The sequence below is a fragment of the Triticum urartu genome, chromosome 3, assembly GCF_003073215.2.
Source record: "Triticum urartu cultivar G1812 chromosome 3, Tu2.1, whole genome shotgun sequence".
NCBI lineage: Eukaryota > Viridiplantae > Streptophyta > Magnoliopsida > Poales > Poaceae > Triticum > Triticum urartu.
Genome location: NC_053024.1, coordinates 503,461,602 through 503,481,273, shown reverse-complemented (window position 1 = coordinate 503,481,273; position 19,672 = coordinate 503,461,602). Strand labels below are relative to the sequence as shown.

The following is a 19,672-nucleotide window of genomic DNA, read 5'->3' as shown; positions in this document are numbered from 1 at the left end:
CAAAAGTAATATGCCACTTTGCTCCAAGCTTCAGTGGGCGGAAAAGAGACATCATGGATCACATATGATATGTGCTAGCCACAGAGGCAAGCTCACAAAAACAAACAAAGGGACTGGTAGAATATGATGATACTGTTGTTCTCAGGCGAGGAAATAAAAAATTCAATAACAGAAGCTAATTTCAGGGACCATAATGGCGCTGCATCAAGTGCAGTTCAATTTCATGCCTGTATCAGATGAAATGAAGCAATAGCAAAGCTATGATTCACCTGAAACTAATACATGGTTTCGTCCATCAGAATTAGCTGGTTACACTAATCATGCAATATCAGTGGGAATCCGAACGATTTTCTTCATCACCCGGAATCATGTAGTTCAACCCAACATAACACAATGAGCAATAAGGTCCATAACCAATGAAGGAATGCATGTACATTCAGTCTAAAGCAGTAAAAATGTGCAAATGTACTTTAGGAGATGGCATGACCCGTCGATTTTCTTCATCACCCAGGTAATGCACATCTCATCAGCCAGCAAAACACAAAAAAGAGGATAGAAAAAGTACTGCTAAGAGGTTTGCAAAAAATCAAAGGAAAGTATTTGCTCAATAATAAAGGAGTACATATGTAGTCCAAGAGATGGCATGATCCGTCAGAAGTATCTGGTTGTAATAATCATGAAAAATCAGTGGGAATCCGAACGATTGTCTTCATCACCCAGATCATGCACATCTCAGCCAGCAGAACATCACAAGTAACATATGTAAAACAATGATTTTGAGCATCAGCAAACAAAATTCTTCACAGTACTATAAAGCATCAACTAAGACTACTCCTAGAATAGTAACACGACAATTAAACTTGAGGAACTAATAAAGGAAAAAAGAAAAGAGCATCCTGTGCTGTATAAGGTCCAACAGAAATTGGCACATTTCCTGCATTCGGTCAGGCCACTGTGATCCCGCGACGGGGCCGCTTGCTACGATGGGAGTTTGGCTGTGGATCTACACTAGCAGAGCAGCGATGGAAACAAGGTAACAGAGATGGGGGTGAGCAGGGGAAGGACCTTCTGTGGAGCGTCGTCGTGGTCGGCGTGGACGACGCCGTCGTTGTCGAGCTCGAGGTCGGACTCGACGATCTCCTCGTCCAGCTCGTCGGGCTCGGGGGTTGGGTCGTGCATGTCCTGGTCATCCTCCTCCTCCTCCTCGTCGTCGTCGATGTCATCCATGGACCTCGCCTGCCGGTGCAAATCCAACCCCAAAAAAGTGGATCAGACAAGCAAGTAATTTGAAGATCGGTGCCGGGGGAGGAGAAGGGACGTCGGATCAGCACCTTGGGTGCGGGCTTGGGCTTGGCGGATGCAGCGGCGGTGGCAGGGAGGGTGGCGCTGAGGGAGGCGGCTAGAGTCGAGGGGGAGGTGGATCGAGACGGAAACGGGGAGCCATCTGCCTCGATATGGATCGAGGAGAGGGAGGCCGTGTGCTGGATCTTGCCGGAGGGGAGGGAGGGAGGAACAGAGCATTGGGATCTTGGAGCGCGCTGGATCTTGCCTGAGGGGAGGGAGGGAGGAGAGCAGGGGGAGGGGTGGGTGGTGGCGAGGGGAGGGGGAGGTGGGAGGGATCGGGGAGCGCTAGGATTCGCGGGGGACGAGGGAGGAGTGCGGGCTGTGGCCTGTGGGTTGTTGGGCTATGTGGGGTGAGAAGGTGAGGAGGGAGCACTGCCGTTGGATCTGGGTGTATCGGACGGTGCTCGATCCATGATCCGCGTGACATGCCTCTGAACCAATCAAAATAGAGTACATGTGTGTGACATCCATGACCATCTAAGTAGGTCGTAACCGGCTGAAAATAAAGTGCAGATGTCTTTGGCTAAGAGAACCGACTCTTTTGGCGCCGTCTTTCGGCGGTTCCCCTCCGCCGGTGACCTCTTGGTCGTCGGCGGTGAGGAGGCTCGTCGGATCCCGCGTGTGTGGATCATTTTAGCTTTAGGTGGCGATCGGGGACGAGGGCGGGGCGGCAATACTGAATAAAGAAGCTTTGGGTTTTTATCCGGCAAGGCTGCCAGCAAGGACCTCGACACGTAGAAGAGCAGGGCATCGAGGAGGTGGTCGCGAGCGAGGAGTTCGTCGCCGTCACCTTCCCGGTGACCGAAGACTCGTAGTCATACCCGCCGTTTTGACAACATTTTGAAAGAAATTCAAAAAAAAGCAAAACAAAACTTTCGCAATGTGGCATTATATCTAACCTAGTTTACACGAAAAATAATAAACATTGACTACAGTAAATGTCTTAAAAACTGTTCTCGGAACCGAGTTATCATGTATGAAGATCAATGGCTTTTAAGCCAAGTGTTCTCGGAACCGAGTTATCATATATGAAGATGCATAGTTTGTTCAAATGATTTCATATTGTGCACAAGGGTGCATATTGGAATGACAAACAATTTTGCCTAAGGAAGTTTTCATTTTCTTTGCACGGAAAATTCATTTCCCATTTTTCGAGTGCCCGAAATGAGTTTTTTTTGTGAAGGAACTACCAAATAAATTTTGTAAAAATGGACCAAATAATTTTTCTAAAATACTAGGCCATGTTTAATGCACAATTGACCAAATGGTTGGGTGTCAAAAGATTCGATCCACCTCTGGTGAAAAAGACAAATTTCCGCTGATTCAGCTGGAAGCGGGTCAAATTTGAACTGTAGCTGCCTTGTAGTTTGCTCTCTATTTTTTCCAAAAATCATTTCTAGGTACATAAGTATCTGTTTTATCAGAGAAACACCAAAAAAATTCCAAGATTCGACCACTAGCTAGGAACGGTCATTCCTGCCGTTTTGACTGCATTTTGAAACGGGCATAAAAAATTCAAAAAAAAATCAAAAAATTGGAAAACCTTCGCATTTGTGTCATTATATGTGGCCAAGTTCCCAGGAAAAATAATAAACTTGTAATACGACAATTATTTTAAAAAAGTGTTCTCAGAAACGAGCTATCATGTGTGGACATCAATGGCTTTCAAGCCAAATGATCAATCTTATGGCCACATTGATGGCATAGTTTGCTTAAATGATCTCATATTGTGCACAAGGGTGCATATTGGAATGACAAACAATGTTGCCTAAGGAAGTTTTCATTTTCTTTGGACGAAAAAACCATTTTCCATTTTTCGAGTGCCCAAAAGGAGGTTTTTTTGTGAAGGACCTCCCAAATAATTGTTGCAAAATTGGACCAAATCATTTTTCTAAAATACTAGGCCATATTTAATGCACAATTGACCAAATGGTTGGGTGTAAAAAGTTCCGATCCACCTCTGGTGAAAAAGACAAATTTCCACCGATTCAGTTGGAAGCGGGTCAAATTTGAACTGTAGCTGCCTTGTAGTTTGCTCTTTATTTTTACTAAAAATCATTTCTAGTTACATAAGTATCTATTTTATCAGAGAAACACCAAAATAATTCCAAGATTCAACCACTAGCTAGGAACGGTCATTCCCGCCGTTTTGACCGCATTTTGAAATGGCATAAAAAATTCAAAAAAAATCAAAAAATTAGGAAACCTTCACATTGTGTCATTATACGTGGCCAAGTTCCCAGGAAAAATAACAAACTTGTAATACGACAATTATTTTAAAAAAGTGTTCTCAGAAACAAGCTATCACGTGTGGAGATCAATGGTTTTCAAGCCAAATGATCAATCTTATGGCCACATTCATGGCATAGTTTGCTTAAATGATCTCATATTGTGCACAAGGGTGCATATTGGAATGGCAAACAATGTTGGCTAAGGAAGTTTTCATTTTCTTTGGATGAAAAAACCATTTTCCATTTTTCGAGTGTCCAAAAGGAGGTTTTTTGTGAAGGACCTCCAAAATAATTGTTGCAAAATTGGACCAAATTATTTTTATAAAATACTAGGACATATTTAATGCACAATTGACAAAATGGTTGGGTGTAAAAAGTTTTGATCCACCTCTCGTGAAAAAGACAAATTTCCGCCGATTCAGTTGGAAGCGGGTCAAATTTGAACTGCAGCTGCCTCATAGTTTGCTTTTTATTTTTTCCAAAAATCATTTATATTTACATAAGTACCTATTTAATCATAAATACATGGTTTGGTGGCATACGTCAAGGTTTGGGCAGTGGCCGAGGGCCCCAACTATAGAGCGCGTAAACTCGCATGCCCGCCGTGTGGTCACCGCGTGACCGTGGCGTTGCCATGTGTTCTGGGCGGCCTAGGCATGTCTAGTGGGTTGGGAACTCCCCAGGTAGGTGCTAGGAAGAAAATTACAACATAAGATTCTCACGAGGAAACCGATCGATGCTCAAACATGAATTAGCAACCAAGTGTTTGATTAGCGGTACATGAAATGTACATGGCTAATGGGCGTGTGTTTTGGCCGAGGATGATCAGTTACTAAGAAGACCGTCTTCACAAATTTTCAGCTCAAAAGGAGGAGCCTAGGTGGTACTTGCTTTGCAAAGTACCACACTAGACATAAATACGAATATTGAAGCTGGGCCCATAATAATGAATGGATTGAGCTGGTATTTGGTGGAGGATGGTTATTTGGGCATAGGAAAGCACTATAGAAAATGGATACTATTTGGAAATGCCAAAGTGGTACTTCCTTCACAAACTGTTGTTCTGAACAGAATAGGAAAATGAATATTTTTGAATTATTTTTGAACTAGGCAAGGAAGGTTTTTTACATATTTGACGAATATATGACCCAAAGAATTTATGAGATTTTTTGGGAATTTTGGGAATGACAGAAATATAGGTTGCTTCACAACCTAGGTCAAAAACTACCACATGGACATGACACATAGGCAAAACTGATGAGGTGGCGCCTAGTCATAGCAACCCACCACAATTTACAAGGTTATGACCATTTATATTGGTCGTTAACAACTAGAAATAAGGCAGCGGACTAGCGTTGTTTGCTTTATGACCATTTCGTGTAAGGAAATTACGACCTTTCTGACCAAAATGGTCGCAATGGTTTAGGGTTTGGAGCCCCCCGAACAGCTTTTGACCAATTGGTCTCAAATGGTCATAGATCTATGACCAATTCTTCCAGGGTCACTGACAGAAGGTCACTAGTTGACAGATTTCTTGTAGTGATAACCAATCATACATAAAAGAATTCAGAGGAGATTCAAATATTGTTCATAGATAAACTTGATCATAAACCCACAATTCATCGGTCTCAACAAACACACCGCAAAAAGAAGATTACATCGAATAGTTCTCCACAAGAGAGGGGGAGAACATTGTATTGAGATCCAAAAAGAGAGAAGAAACCATCTAGTGTCGGGGCCCCGATCCTAAGTCACACCGATCTAGCATGTAACACTTGATATCACTTTGCGGCCTCACGCACGGTATTCCCACGGGTGCCACCTTACCTGGCCCCGGACCGTTTGCGCCTTTTAGCTCACGTATATGATAGCGTCGCTAGCATCCATATGACAGAGAACCTGGGCCGACATGACTAGTCGTGAACCCAAAGTGGCACTAACTTACAGGGACAGGCATACATGAATCAACCTCGAGCATGTCGGTCAACAGCGTATGAATCCAAGGCTGTAGCACTGGGCTAACAGGACTCCGGGAACCCGGGCTGTAGCAGGCTAGGCAGGACTCTGGATGTCACCGCGTGACATTTCCCTGAAGGGTCAGACATAGGAACGAAGTGAATCACATGCCGGCCAGTCAAGTGTTCTGGAGCAGTAGTGCTAGGCTAGCAGGACTCTGGTGAACCGGGCTGTAGCGGACTACTATGGCTCATGGAAGCACAAGACTACATTTCCCCATAAGAGAGGCTACCAGGGATAAACAACTAGGTTGTCGGATCCCACACATAGCAATACACGTTACACCATAACATGCAAGTATGTGCTGTACAACATGGCATCACAACATAACTCAAACTCATATAGATAAAGGCCCAGAAGAGCCACATAGCATTCAATACAAACAGGGGTCTCATGACCCATCATTCAGAGCATACAAGCAACGGAAGCATTACATGTCTGAGTACAGACAACTACAAAAGGAAAAGACTAAGAAGCCTGACTAAACACGACCCTCCCAAGGGTACAAGATCGTAGCTGGGATACAAGCTACTCGTCGAAGTCACTAGTGTAACCAACTGCAAAACATAAATAAGCAAACATGAGTATGAAGGTACTCAGCAAGTCTTACATCAGAACTATCTACACATGCAACATTATCAACAAGGGGGGTGGTGGAGTTAACAGCAGCAAGTCAGCTTTGACTCAGTGCTAACTTATACTACGAGTATCAGAAACTTCTTTCAGGTGAGAAGATGCACACGAGTCCACATATTCACCATATCAATACTCCACTATGGGTCCGTTCCCGTCTCCCTACGAGAAGGCCATCCATAGCACTCACGCTTATCTTGCGGATTTTAGAGTATCCACTTCAAGTTGTCTATGTACTATCATAAGTCCTCCAAGTTTCCATATCCGAGGAAAACACTATTCGAATAGATAATGTTAACCCTGCAGGGGTGTACTTCTTCACACACGCTCTCGCCACTTATCGCCCTGTACACGTCATGTACCTCGGCAACTTTCAAGCGGAAATCCGGGCGAGGGTGTCCAGGCCAATGACCTGAACTAACCACACAAGTCTCTCGTCCAGTCTTATCGCCTGATTCGAGTTCCATCCGCAAGGAGTTCCGGCCGAAGTCTCCAATACGGCCCCAAACGATGTGTGCAGGGTTCCCAAGCCCACCATCCGGGTGCCACTTGGTACACCGTGCCACGGTGCCTAGTCTGTCCCAAGCCCGTCCCATCGGACACCACCTGGTAGACAAGTAGCACTACCTACAAACGCCAGAAACTAGTTGCAACTCCTGGACAGAGATCAAGTGGATTAATAAGCCGAGAGGGGCCGGATAACCGGAACCCAATGTGTGGTAGTAACTGGACTTGGATAACATACACAGAACTCAGTGCTTAGGACGGTTCCAATGAGACAACCCACCATGTACTCCTACATGGCCTCTCATCGCTACCTTTACCAAAACGTGTTCACACACTTAGCCTTTATCTGGTAGGACATGTTCACCACTCCGATTCATTCCCGATGAATCAGACCTGACACAACTCTAAGCATAGCTGGCATAAAGAAAACAAGCATGGATGAGTAGGCACATCAAGGCTCAAGCAACTCCTACTCATGCTAGTGGGTTTCAACTATTTACTGTGGCAATGACAGGTCATGCAGAGGAATGGGTTCAACTACCGCAGCAGAAAAGTAGCAGTTGAATCGTTGTTGTCCTAATGCAGTATAAGGAGCAGGAGCGAGAGAGTGGGATTTATCAAATGCTCAAGGGGGTTTGCTTGCCTGATAGAACGACGAAGGGGTACGGCTCCTCTGACAGGTACTCGGGAACACCTTCCGGAGTGGAACCTATCGAGAAGAAACGGTGCCGGCGATCAACACACAAACAAATGCAACAAAATGATGCATGAACATGACATGTGCAAATGCTAGTGTTTGGGCTAATGCAAGATGCTACCAAGTTGGTTGAAGCCCATTTGAATCAAAGATTCAAATGCAATTCAAAATGAAGCATTTAAAATGCCCATATTATGTTTTCACTTATACAGCATGTATAAGTTGGTTTTTCATGCATGTAACTGGCATAAATGGATTCCTTGCATTTTTCTGATAATTTTTCATATATAATTTATTTCATTCTGAGCTACGGTTGAATTATTATGATTTTTTGAAGTTTAGGCAATATTCTGGAATTTCCTGAGTTAAAATAATTCCAGAAAAAGAATAACTGCGCCAACACTACGTCAGCATGACGTAAGCAAGGTTCAACGGGGCTGAACAGGTCAAACCTGACCAGTGGGTCCCACTGGTCAGTGACCCAGTCAACTAACTTAAGTTATTAGTCCTAACTAACTGGGCAGGGCCCACTAGTCAGTGACTGTAGTAGCTAACCTAGTTAGTTAATTAGTGCTAAACTATAGTAATTAGTCGGGCGGGGCCCGCAAGTCAGTGAGAGAGAGGGGGAGGTCAAACTGGGTTGTGGGTCAACCCACGCCGGTCAAAGGTCAGCGGTCGCCGGCGTTTAGCCGCCGGCGAGTCCAGACGCGGCGGTGCACTGCGGGTTTGGCCAACGGGGGCCATTTGGCACGCGAGTGCATAGCTACGGGATGCGGACGACCGTCTGCATCCAGCCGTGGTGGTGGCACGGCCGGGGAGCGGCGGAGGGGCACCTGGCGAATGACGAGTGCGGCGGCCGGAGTGCGGGTTCGGGCGGCGCAGCGCTATGGTGCACGAGAAGACGAGCTGGTGGTCGACGTTAGCTTGCTGCGGAGCTGCAGAGCACGTCCATGTGCGTAGGAGCAACGAACACGGCCTCTGGCCACGGCAGCGAGGAGCTCAGGCGGCGTCCGCGAATCGGTTCTGCCGACGGAATGGTGGCCAGAGAGGGAAATGGGGCACGGGGAGAGAGGGGATAAGAAGAGGAGCTCACAGCGAGGCTAACGGAGGGCTCGGCAGGCGCGGGGATGGCCCGTGGGCAGCAAATCAACGGCGAGGGTCTCCGGGCACCGAAGTAGAAGAAGACGTCGGGGACGGCGTTGCAGGGCCTCCAGTGAAGCCTGGCTCGGCGTGGAGGTTGAGGACGGCAGCGCGGAGCTAAAGGGCATGCCCAGGAGGCGAGGGGAGGCAGTGGCCCCGGTGGTGCTTGTCGGCAGCGACGGTAGCGCTTCGGCCGTCGCGGGAGAGGGTGGCAGAGGAGGAGACGGGGATGAGGGAGAGTGAGAGGGGGTCGGGGAGGCTGCGTGGCAACTCCAGGGACGTCCGGAGGGAGGCGGTAAGCAGGAGGTGGCCGGGCGTGCGCCGGCGTGCGTCGGCCACGCGCCTCTCATCCTCTTGGCGGGAGGTTGAGGGTGGCTGGCAGGGCTAGCTGGGCCGCACAGTGCCAGGCCTCATGTAAGTGTTTTCCTTTTTTTGTTTTCTTTTCTATTTCTGACATTTGTTTTTGACTTAAAAATAAATACCAGCACAAATATAAAAATGTTGAGATTCCTTGTGACCACTAGTTATAATATACCAGAGGCCCTCACCAAATTCCAACATTTTTGGAGCCTTTAAAATATTTATATTATTTTAAACAGCTCCAATTCAAATACATATGGGTTCATTCAAAAATCCAAAATGTTTAGCAAAAATGTGCATCACCTCTGGTTGTTGTTTGCAACATTTTCCAAAGACCATGAACATTTTTGAAGAGCATTTTGGGTTTATTGAAATTCCAATTTAAAATTGAACCTATTTGAATTTGCTTTGGTGCTAGGGTTTGAAACATCCCCATTTCAATTTCATTTGAAACTTAACATGATGCACAAAGCAAACCTATAACATACCAGAACTAGGGATGTGACAACTCGCCCCCACTCGGAAGAATCTCGTCCCGAGATTCAGGAGTTGGCGGAAAGAAAGCGGGGTACTCAAGTCGAAGACGCTCTTCTCGCTCCCAAGTAGCTTCTCTCTCGGAATGATGAGACCACTGAACCTTGAGAAACTTGATGTTATGACGTGAAGTGACACGCTCTGCTTGATCCAGAATGTGAACGGGGTACTCTCGATAAGTGAGGTTATCTTGGAGATCAAGCGTTTCGTGGTCCACTCCGCGGATGGGATCCGAGAAGCAACGCCTGAGTTGAGAGACGTGGAAGACATCATGAACTCGAGAAAGATGTGGGTGTAGTTCCAACTGGTAGGCAACCTCTCCTCGTTTAGCGAGAATGCGAAAAGGACGAATGTAACGAGGAGCCAACTTGCCCTTGATACCGAAACAATGGGTACCCTTCGAAGGGGTAACCCGAAGGTAAGCCTTGTCGCCAACTTCATAAGCCACTTCGTTATGACGACGGTCATACTGGCTCTTTTGACGAGATTGGGCTGTTTTCAAATTCTCACGAATGATGTGAACTTGCTCTTCTGCCTCCTGGATCATATCCGGGCCAAAGAATTGTCTTTCACCGGTTTCTGACCAGTTCAAAGGTGTTCGACATCTTCGTCCATAGAGAATCTCAAAAGGAGCTTTCTTAAGACTGGATTGATAGCTATTGTTATAAGCAAACTCGGTGAAAGGAAGACACTTCTCCCAATCCATACCGAATGAGATAACACAAGCTCTAAGCATGTCTTCGAGAATTTGGTTGACCCTTTCCACCTGACCACTTGATTGAGGGTGGAAAGCGGTACTGAAGGAAAGATGGGTGCCCATGGCAGTTTGGAAACTTTCTCAGAAATGAGAGGTGAAAAGACTGCCACGGTCTGAATTGATCTCTAGTGGAACACCATGGAGTGACACTATTCGGGAGATATATAAGTCAGCGAGCTGACTAGCAGTGATACTCTCTCGAACAGGTAGGAAGTGAGACACTTTGGAAAGACGATCAATGACTACGAAGATAGCATTATTTCCTTTCTTGGTCCCGGGAAAGCCAGTGATGAAGTCCATACCAACTTTGTGCCATTTCCACTCGGGAATAGCTAAAGGTTGAAGGGTGCCAGCAGGTCTTTGATGCTCTGCCTTAACGCGATGGCAAACGTCACAGTTGGCAATATACTGAGTGATTTCTCTCTTCATCCTAGTCCACCAGAACCTCTGGCGTAGGTCCTGATACATCTTGGTACTACCGGGATGAATTGTGAGAGGAGATTCATGGGCCTCCTTAAGGATCAGTTGCTGCATCTGTTGACATTTGGGAACCACCAAACGGTTTCCAAAGTAAACAACACCTCGTTCATCCATAGAGAAACAGTCGGCAACTCCCTCGGAAATATTTTTCTTGATCCGGGAGATTTCCGTATCATGCTTCTGAGCCTCTATGATCTGATCCGTAAGGGTAGGTTTCGCCACCAAGGTAGAAAGGGAACCATGAGGAGCTATGTGAAGGTTAAGCTTACAGAATTCCTCATGGAGGGGTGGTTGACATTGTTGCAACATGAGGTTGTTGCAATAGGATTTACGGCTTAAAGCATCAGCCATGACATTGGCTTTTCCTGGGGTGTAGGTGATTCCTAAGTCGTAATCCGAGATCAACTCCAACCAACGTCTCTGTTTGAGATTCATATCCAGTTGGGTGAAGATATACTTGAGACCCTGATGGTCAGTGTAGATTTCGCAATGGTTACCAAGAAGGTAATGTCGCCAGGTCTTAAGTGCATAGACTACGGCTGCAAGCTCTAGATCATGTGTATGATAATTTTCCTCATGTGGATGCAACTGTCGAGAGGCATAGGCAATCACATGACGATCCTGCATAAGAATGCAACCTAGTCCTTGACGCGAAGTGTCACAATAGATAACAAAGTCTTTAGTGAAATCCGGTGGCACGAGTATGGGCGCAGAAGTCAGGCGTCTTTTCAGTTCCTGAAAACTGTGCTCACACTGTGGGGTCCACTCAAACCTTTTATCTTTCTTGAGAAGTTCCATGAGGGGTTTGGCCACTTTGGAGAAGTTTTCAATGAAGCGGCGACAATAACTGGCTAGACCAAGGAAACTCCTAACTTGTTTGACCGTTTCGGGTGGAGTCCAATCGAGAACGGCTTTAACTCTCTCGGGATTTACGTAAATGCCCTTACCAGAGATCACGTGGCCCAGATAGGTCACTTTCGGCAACCAAAATTCACACTTGGAGAACTTGGCATAAAGGCGGTGCTCTCTGAGTTTTTCTAACACAAGTCTAAGATGTTCGGCATGCTCTTCCTCGTTCTTCGAGTAAATAAGAATATCATTGAGATAAACCACGACGAACTTATCTAAGTACTCCGTAAAGATCGAGTTCATCAGGCGGGAGAAGGTAGCTGGAGCATTGGTTAGGTCGAAAGATATCACGGTGTACTCGTATTGACCATAACGAGTGACAAAGGCCGTTTTGGGGATGTCCCCGTTTCTGATTTTGATTTGGTGGTAGCCTAACCTCATATCCATCTTGGAAAAGACTGAGGATCCAGCGAGCTGATCATACAGGTCGTTGATCCTAGGGAGCGGATACTTGTTCTTTATCATGACCAAATTAACGGGACGATAATCTACAACCATCCGATCCATACCATCCTTCTTCTTGACGAAGAGGACAGGACAAGCCCAAGGAGAAGAACTGGGTCGGATGAAGCCCTTTTGCAAGGACTCATCAAGCTATTTCTTAAGCTCGGCTAACTCCAAAGGTGCCATCTTGTATGGTCTCCTAGAGATTGGAACAGTTCCTGGGACAAGTTCTATGACAAACTCTACATCTCTGTCAGGTGGAACACCTGGCAGTTCTTCTGGAAAGACATCCGGGAAGTCACGGACTACCGGAATATCTTCAAAGTCGGGAAGAGGGCTGGCATTAAGAGAATAGAGTTGACGCCTTGCAACTCTAGTAGAGACAATGACTATTTTGACAGATGGATGTGTAAGTTGAACAGATCTAGTGTAACAATCTATCTTGGCATGATGAGCTGTCATCCAGTCCATGCCCAAGATGATGTTAATATCTGAAGACTTGAGAGATATCAAAGAAGCAAGGAATACCAGTCTGTCAACAAGGATTTCATTACCATGGCTTACCTTGGAGGTTTGCCATTTGGAACCAGGAGTCTGGATTATTAGTGGAGTTGGCATATCACAAAATGACATGTCGTGCAACCGAGCATAGCCTTCGGATATGAAGGAGTTAGATGCTCCAGTATCGAACAGAACTGAAGCTGGGTGACAATTAACAAGAAGCGTTCCCAATACGACGTTGGGATCATCTTGAGCTTCTGTAGCTGAGACATGGTGCACACATGCTCGTTCAATGGAGGCTGGCTTGGTACTGATCATCTTGCCTGATGGCTTTTCACGGCCAACAGACCTCTCAGACTGGGGTGGAGTATAACTGGACTGAGGGCAGTCACGTGCGTAGTGTCCTGGTTCTCCGCAGGTGAAGCAAGTTCATGAGGTAGGACGTGGACCTACATTGGCAAGTGGTCCACTAATAGGCCTGGGTGGAGCACATTGCTGAGATGGGTGAGGCGCCACATCGGATGGCCTCGGTGCATATCCAGGTGGAAGAGCTGAGTTCGGAATCCAAATTCGTCGCTTCTGAGAGCCAGAGCGGGAGGAAGAACCCAGATCATGGTTGTGCTTACGAGACTCCTGGTAAGTGAGCTGAGCTGTCTCTACATTAATGGCCTTGTTCACAAGAGCCTGGAAAGTATCACAATGATGCAGATGGAGATCACGACGCAACTTAGGGTTGAGACCCTTCCGGAACCTAGCCTGCTTCTTGGCGTCCGTGGACACTTCTTCTGTAGCATAGCGGGCGAGGTTTCCAAACTCTCTACTGTAAGCATCAACAGGCAGCTTACCCTGGGTAAAACTACAGAACTCGTCCCTCTTGTGGTCAATGAGAGCCTGAGGAATGTGGTGCTCACGAAAAGCCTTGGTGAAATCCTTCCAGGTAGGAATCTGGCCAGCTGGAAGCATAGCCTCATAGCTCTGCCACCAAATACTAGCAGGACCTTCCAGGTGATAGGTAGCATAGGTGACCTTGTCACCTTCAGCCACGCTCGCAGTATGCAACTTGTGAGTGATGCTCCGGAGCTAGTCATCCGCATCGAGTGGCTCAATGGAATGATGGAAGGTGGGTGGTTTCAGACCAATGAAGTCGGTGATAGAAACTAACTTCTTACGCTGATGTGCGGTGTTCTGCTCAATCTGTGCTAGCAAGAGGTTAGTCTCACGCTTGTTCCTCTCGGATGCTAACAAGAACTCTGCCATCAAAGGCTGTTCAGGAGAATCCTCATCTCTACCATCTCCGTGGTTCTTGCTATGAGCAACTGACCCTCGGTTAGCAGACGACATCCTGGCACAGAAACCAAGGAAACAAGGATGGAATTAGCATCGACATAAGGATGCGGAATGTAATGCAAAAGCATTGGAAACTCTTGAAATCCTAAGACAATTTCGGCAGCATAATGGCTGTAAATGCTCAAAAAGATTTTGAGACATTCATCAAAGGAATAGCATAACCAATCAACATCATAATATCAAGGTTCTGGGTCAAACTGATGACACACAGAAGTAATAGAACTGTATGGAGACACAACCCAACAATCCTAAGACTTTACGGTTTAGTAACACGTCATCCTGAGAGATAGAGGAGAAACATAGGCCTTAACCCTCGTAGAAAAGAAAAGGCTGACTCAAAAACAATAACATGAGGTAAAGGAGTAAAAAGAGCCTTACGTTCCCTTCCACAATCAATTCCCTTATATAACTAAAGCATTTCTAGACTCAACTTCGACCAGTTTGGCTTGGTAATACTACAGAGTCAGGCTCTGATACCAACACTGTCGGGCCCCGATCCTAAGTCACACCGATCTAGCATGTAACACTTCATATCACTTTGTGGCCTCACGCACAGTATTCCCACGGGTGCCACCTTACCTGGCCCGGGACCGTTTGCGCCTTTTGGCTCACGTATACGATAGCGTCGCTAGCATCCATATGACAGAGAACCCGGGCCGACATGACTAGTCGTGAACCCAAAGTGGCACTAACTTATAGGGACAGGCATACATGAATCAACCTCGAGCATGTCGGTCAACAGCGTATGAATCCAGGCTGTAGCACTGGGCTAACAGGACTCCGGGAACCCGGGCTGTAGCAGGCTAGGCAGGACTCTGGATGTCACCGCGTGACATTTCCCTGAAGGGTCAGACATAGGAACGAAGTGAATCACATGCCGGCCAGTCAAGTGTTCTGGAGCAGTAGTGCTAGGCTAGCAGGACTCTGGTGAACCGGGCTGTAGCGGACTACTATGGCTCATGGAAGCACAAGACTACATTTCCCCATAAGAGAGGCTACCAGGGATAAACAACTAGGTTGTCGGATCCCACACATAGCAATACACGTTACACGCACGCATAACATGCAAGTATGTGCTGTACAACATGGCATCACAACATAACTCAAACTCATATAGATAAAGGCCCAGAAGAGCCACATAGCATTCAATACAAACAGGGGTCTCATGACCCATCATTCAGAGCATACAAGCAACGGAAGCATTACATGTCTGAGTACAGACAACTACAAAAGGAAAAGACTAAGAAGCCTGACTAAACACGACCCTCCCAAGGGTACAAGATCGTAGCTGGGATACAAGCTACTCGTCAAAGTCACTAGTGTAATCAACTGCAAAACATAAATAAGCAAACGTGAGTACGAAGGTACTCAGCAAGTCTTACATCAGAACTATCTACATATGCAACATTATCAACAAAGGGGTGGTGGGGTTTTAACAGCAGCAAGCCAGCTTTGACTCAGTGGCTAACCTATACTACGAGTATCAAAAAATTCTTTGAGGTGAGGAGACGCACACGAGTCCACAAATTCACCATATCAATACTCCACTACGGATCCGTTCCCGTCTCCCTACGAGAAGGCCATCCATAGCACTCACGCTTATCTTGCGGATTTTAGAGTATCCACTTCAAGTTGTCTATGTACTACATAAGTCCTCCAAGTTTCCATATCCGAGGAAAACGACTATTCGAATAGATAATGTTAACCCTGCAGGGGTGTACTTCTTCACACACGCTCTCGCCACTTATCGCCCTGTACACGTCATGTACCTCGGCAACCTTCAAGCGGAATCCGGGCGAGGGTGTCGGCCACGACCTAACTAATCACACAAGTCTCTCGTCCAGGTTTATCGCCTGTTCGAGTTCCATCCGCAAGGAGTTCCGGCCGAAGTCTCCAATACGGCCCCTAACGATGTGTGCAGGGTTCCCAAGCCCACCATCCGGGTGCCACTTGGTACACTATGCCACGGTGCCTAGTCTGTCCCAAGCCCGTCCCATCGGACACCACCTGGTAGACAAGTAGCACTACCTACAAACGCCAGAAACTAGTTGCAACTCCTGGACAAAGATCAAGTGGATTAATAAGCCGAGAGGGGCCGGATAACCGGAACCCAATGTGTGGTGGTAACTGGACTTGGATAACATACACAGAACTCGGTGCTTAGGGATGGTTCCAATGAGACAACCCACCATGTACTCCTACATGGCCTCTCATCGCTACCTTTACCAAAACGTGTTCACACACTTAGCCTTTATCGGTAGGACATGTTCACCGCTCCGATTCATTCCCGATGAATCAGACCTGACACAACTCTAAGCATAGCCGGTATAAAGAAAACAAGCATGGATGAGTAGGCACATCAAGGTTCAAGCAACTCCTACTCATGCTAGTGGGTTCCAACTATTTACTGTGGCAATGACAGGTCATGCAGAGGAATGGGTTCAACTACCGCAGCAGAAAAGTAGCAGTTGAATCATTGTTGTCCTAATGCAGTATAAGGAGCAGGAGCGAGAGAGTGGGATTTATCAAAATTCTCAAGGGGGTTTGCTTGCCTGATAGACGACGAAGGGGTACGGCTCCTCTGACAGGTACTCGGGAACACCTTCCGGAGTGGAACCTATCGAGAAGAAACGGTGCCGGCGATCAACACACAAACAAATGCAACAAAATGATGCATGAACATGACATGTGCAAATGCTAGTGTTTGGGCTAATGCAAGATGCTACCAAGTTGGTTGAAGCCCATTTGAATCAAAGATTCAAATGCAATTCAAAATGAAGCATTTAAAATGCCCATATTATGTTTTCACTTATACAGCATGTATAAGTTGGTTTTTCATGCATGTAACTGGCATAAATGGATTCCTTGCATTTTTCTGATAATTTTTCATATATAATTTATTTCATTCTGAGCTATGGTTGAATTATTATGATTTTTTGAAGTTTAGGCAATATTCTGGAATTTCCTGAGTTAAAATAATTCCAAAAAAAGAATAACTGCGCCAACACTACGTCAGCATGACGTAAGCAAGTCAACGGGGCTGAACAGGTCAAACCTGACCAGTGGGTCCCACTGGTCAGTGACCCAGTCAACTAACTAAGTTATTAGTCCTAACTAACTGGGCAGGGCCCACTAGTCAGTGACTGTAGTAGCTAACCTAGTTAGTTAATTAGTGCTAACTATAGTAATTAGTCAGGCGGGGCCCACAAGTCAGTGAGAGAGAGGGGGAGGTCAAACTGGGTTGTGGGGTCAACCCACGCCAGTCAAAGGTCAGCGGTCGCCGGCGTTTAGCCGCCGGTGAGTCCAGACGCGGCGGTGCACTGTGGGTTTGGCCAACGGGGAGCCATTTGGCGCGCGGAGTGCAGCTACGGGATGCGGACGCTCGTCTGCATCCAGCCGTGGTGGTGGCACGGCCGGGGAGCGGCCGGAGGGGCACCGGCGATGACGAGTGCGGCGGCCGGAGTGCGGGTTCGGGCGGCGCAGCGCTATGGTGCACGAGAAGACGAGCTGGTGGTGACGTTAGCTTGCTGCGGAGCTGCAGAGCACGTCCATGTGCGTAGGAGCAACGAACACGGCCTCTGGCCACGGCAGCGAGGAGCTCAGGCGGCGTCGCGAATCGGTTGCCGACGGAATGGTGGCCAGAGAGGGAAATTAGGGCACGAGGAGAGAGGGGATAAGAAGAGGAGCTCACAGCGAGGCTAACGGAGGGCTCAGCAGGCACGGGGACGGCCCGTGGGCAGCAATTCGAACGGCAAGGGTCTCCGGGCACCGAAGTGAAGAAGACGTCGGGGACGGTCGTTGCAGGGCCTCCAGTGAAGCCTGGCTCGGCGTGGAGGTTGAGGACGGCAGTGCGGAGCTAAAGGGCATGTCCAAGGGGCGAGGGGGAGGCAGTGGCCGCGTTGGTGCTTGTCGGCGGCAACAGCAGCGTTTCGGCCATCGCGGGAGCGGGTGACAGAGGAGGAGACGGGGACGAGGGAGAGTGAGAGGGGGTAGCGGAGGCTGCGAGGAAACTCCAGGGACGTCCGGAGGGAGGCGGTAAGCAGGAGGTGGCCGGGCGTGCGCCGGCGTGCGTCGGCCACGCGCCGCTCATCCTCCTGGCAGGAGGTTGAGGGTGGCTGGCAGGGCCAGCTGGGCCGCACAGTGCCAGGCCTCAGGTAAGTGTTTTCCCTTTTTTTTGTTTTCTTTTCTATTTCTAACATTTGTTTTTGACTTAAAAATAAATACCAGCACAAATATAAAAATGTTGAGATTCCTTGTGACCACTAGTTATAATATACCAGAGGCCCTCACCAAATTCCAACATTTTTGGAGCCTTTAAAATATTTATATTATTTTAAACAGCTCCAATTCAAATACATATGGGTTCATTCAAAAATCCAAAATGTTTAGCAAAAATGTGCATCACCTCTCGTTGTTGTTTGCAACATTTTCCAAAGACCATGAACATTTTTGAAGAGCATTTTTGGTATATTGAAATTCCCATTTAAAATTGAACCTATTTGAATTTGCTTTGGTGCTAGGGTTTGAAACATCCCCATTTCAATTTCATTTGAAACTTAACATGATGCACAAAGCAAACCTATAACATACCAGAACTAGGGATGTGACGTCTAGCTACTAACTATGGACCCATAGGTCTGAGGTAAACTACTCACACTTCATCGGAGAGGCTATGGTGTTGATGTAGAAGCCCTCCGTGATCGATGCCGCCTCCGGTGGAGCTTCAGAACAGGCCCCAAGGTGGGATCTCGTGGATACAGAAAGTTGCAGCAATGGAATTAGGCTTTTGGCTCCGTATCTGATCGTTTGGGGGTACGTAGGTATATATAGGAGGAAGGAGTACATCGGTGGAGCAACAGGGGGCCCACGAGGGTGGAGGGCGCGCCCCCTACCTCATGGCCTCCTCTTTTGTGTCTTGACGTAGGGTCCAAGTCTCCCAGGTCTTGTTTGTTGAGAAAATCACGTTCCCGAAGGTTTCATTCCGTTTGGACTCCGTTTGATATTCCTTTTCTTCGAAACCCTAAAACAGGCAAAAAACACAATTCTGGGCTGGGCCTCCGGTTAATAGGTTAGTCCCAAAAATAATATGAAAGTGGAAAATAGTATTTCCCTCAGTTTTTGAGAACCAAGGTATCAATCCAGTAGGAGTCTACGCGCGAGTCCCTTGTAGCTGCACAAAACAAATAAATCCTCGCAACCAACGCGAATAGGGGTTGTCAATACCTACACGGCCACTTACGAGAGTGAGATCTGATAGATATGATAAGATAATATTTTTTTGGTATTTTTGTGATGAAGATGCAAAGTAAAATAAAGGCAAAGTAAAAAGCAAGGAAATAACTAAGTGGCTTCTCTCGAGGCATACGTATTCTACGGTGGGTGAACAAATTACTGTTGAGCAATTGACAGAATTGAGCATAGTTATGAGAATATCTAGGTATGATCATGTATATAGGCATCACGTCCGAGACAAGTAGACCGACTCCTGCCTGCATCTACTACTATCACTCCACTCATCGACTGGTATCCAGCATGCATCTAGAGAATTAAGTTGATGAAAACAGAGTAACACCCTAAGCAAGGTGACATGATGTAGAGGGATAGACTCATGCAATATGAAGAAAACCCCATCTTGTTATCCTCGATGGCAACAATACAATACGTGCTTTGCTGCCGCTACTGTCACTGGGAAAGGACACCGCAAGATTGAACCCAAAGCTAAGCACTTCTCCCATTGCAAGAAAGATCATTCTAGTAGGCCAAACCAAACTG

The 19,672-nt window shown here is 46.9% G+C and overlaps 2 pseudogenes; both read right to left on the bottom strand.

Moving 5' to 3' along the window:
• Positions 1 to 290: 290 nt before the first annotated feature.
• Positions 291 to 366, bottom strand: LOC125549660 (annotated as a pseudogene).
• A 280-nt stretch (positions 367 to 646) lies between these two features.
• Positions 647 to 722, bottom strand: LOC125549657 (annotated as a pseudogene).
• Positions 723 to 19,672: the final 18,950 nt, after the last annotated feature.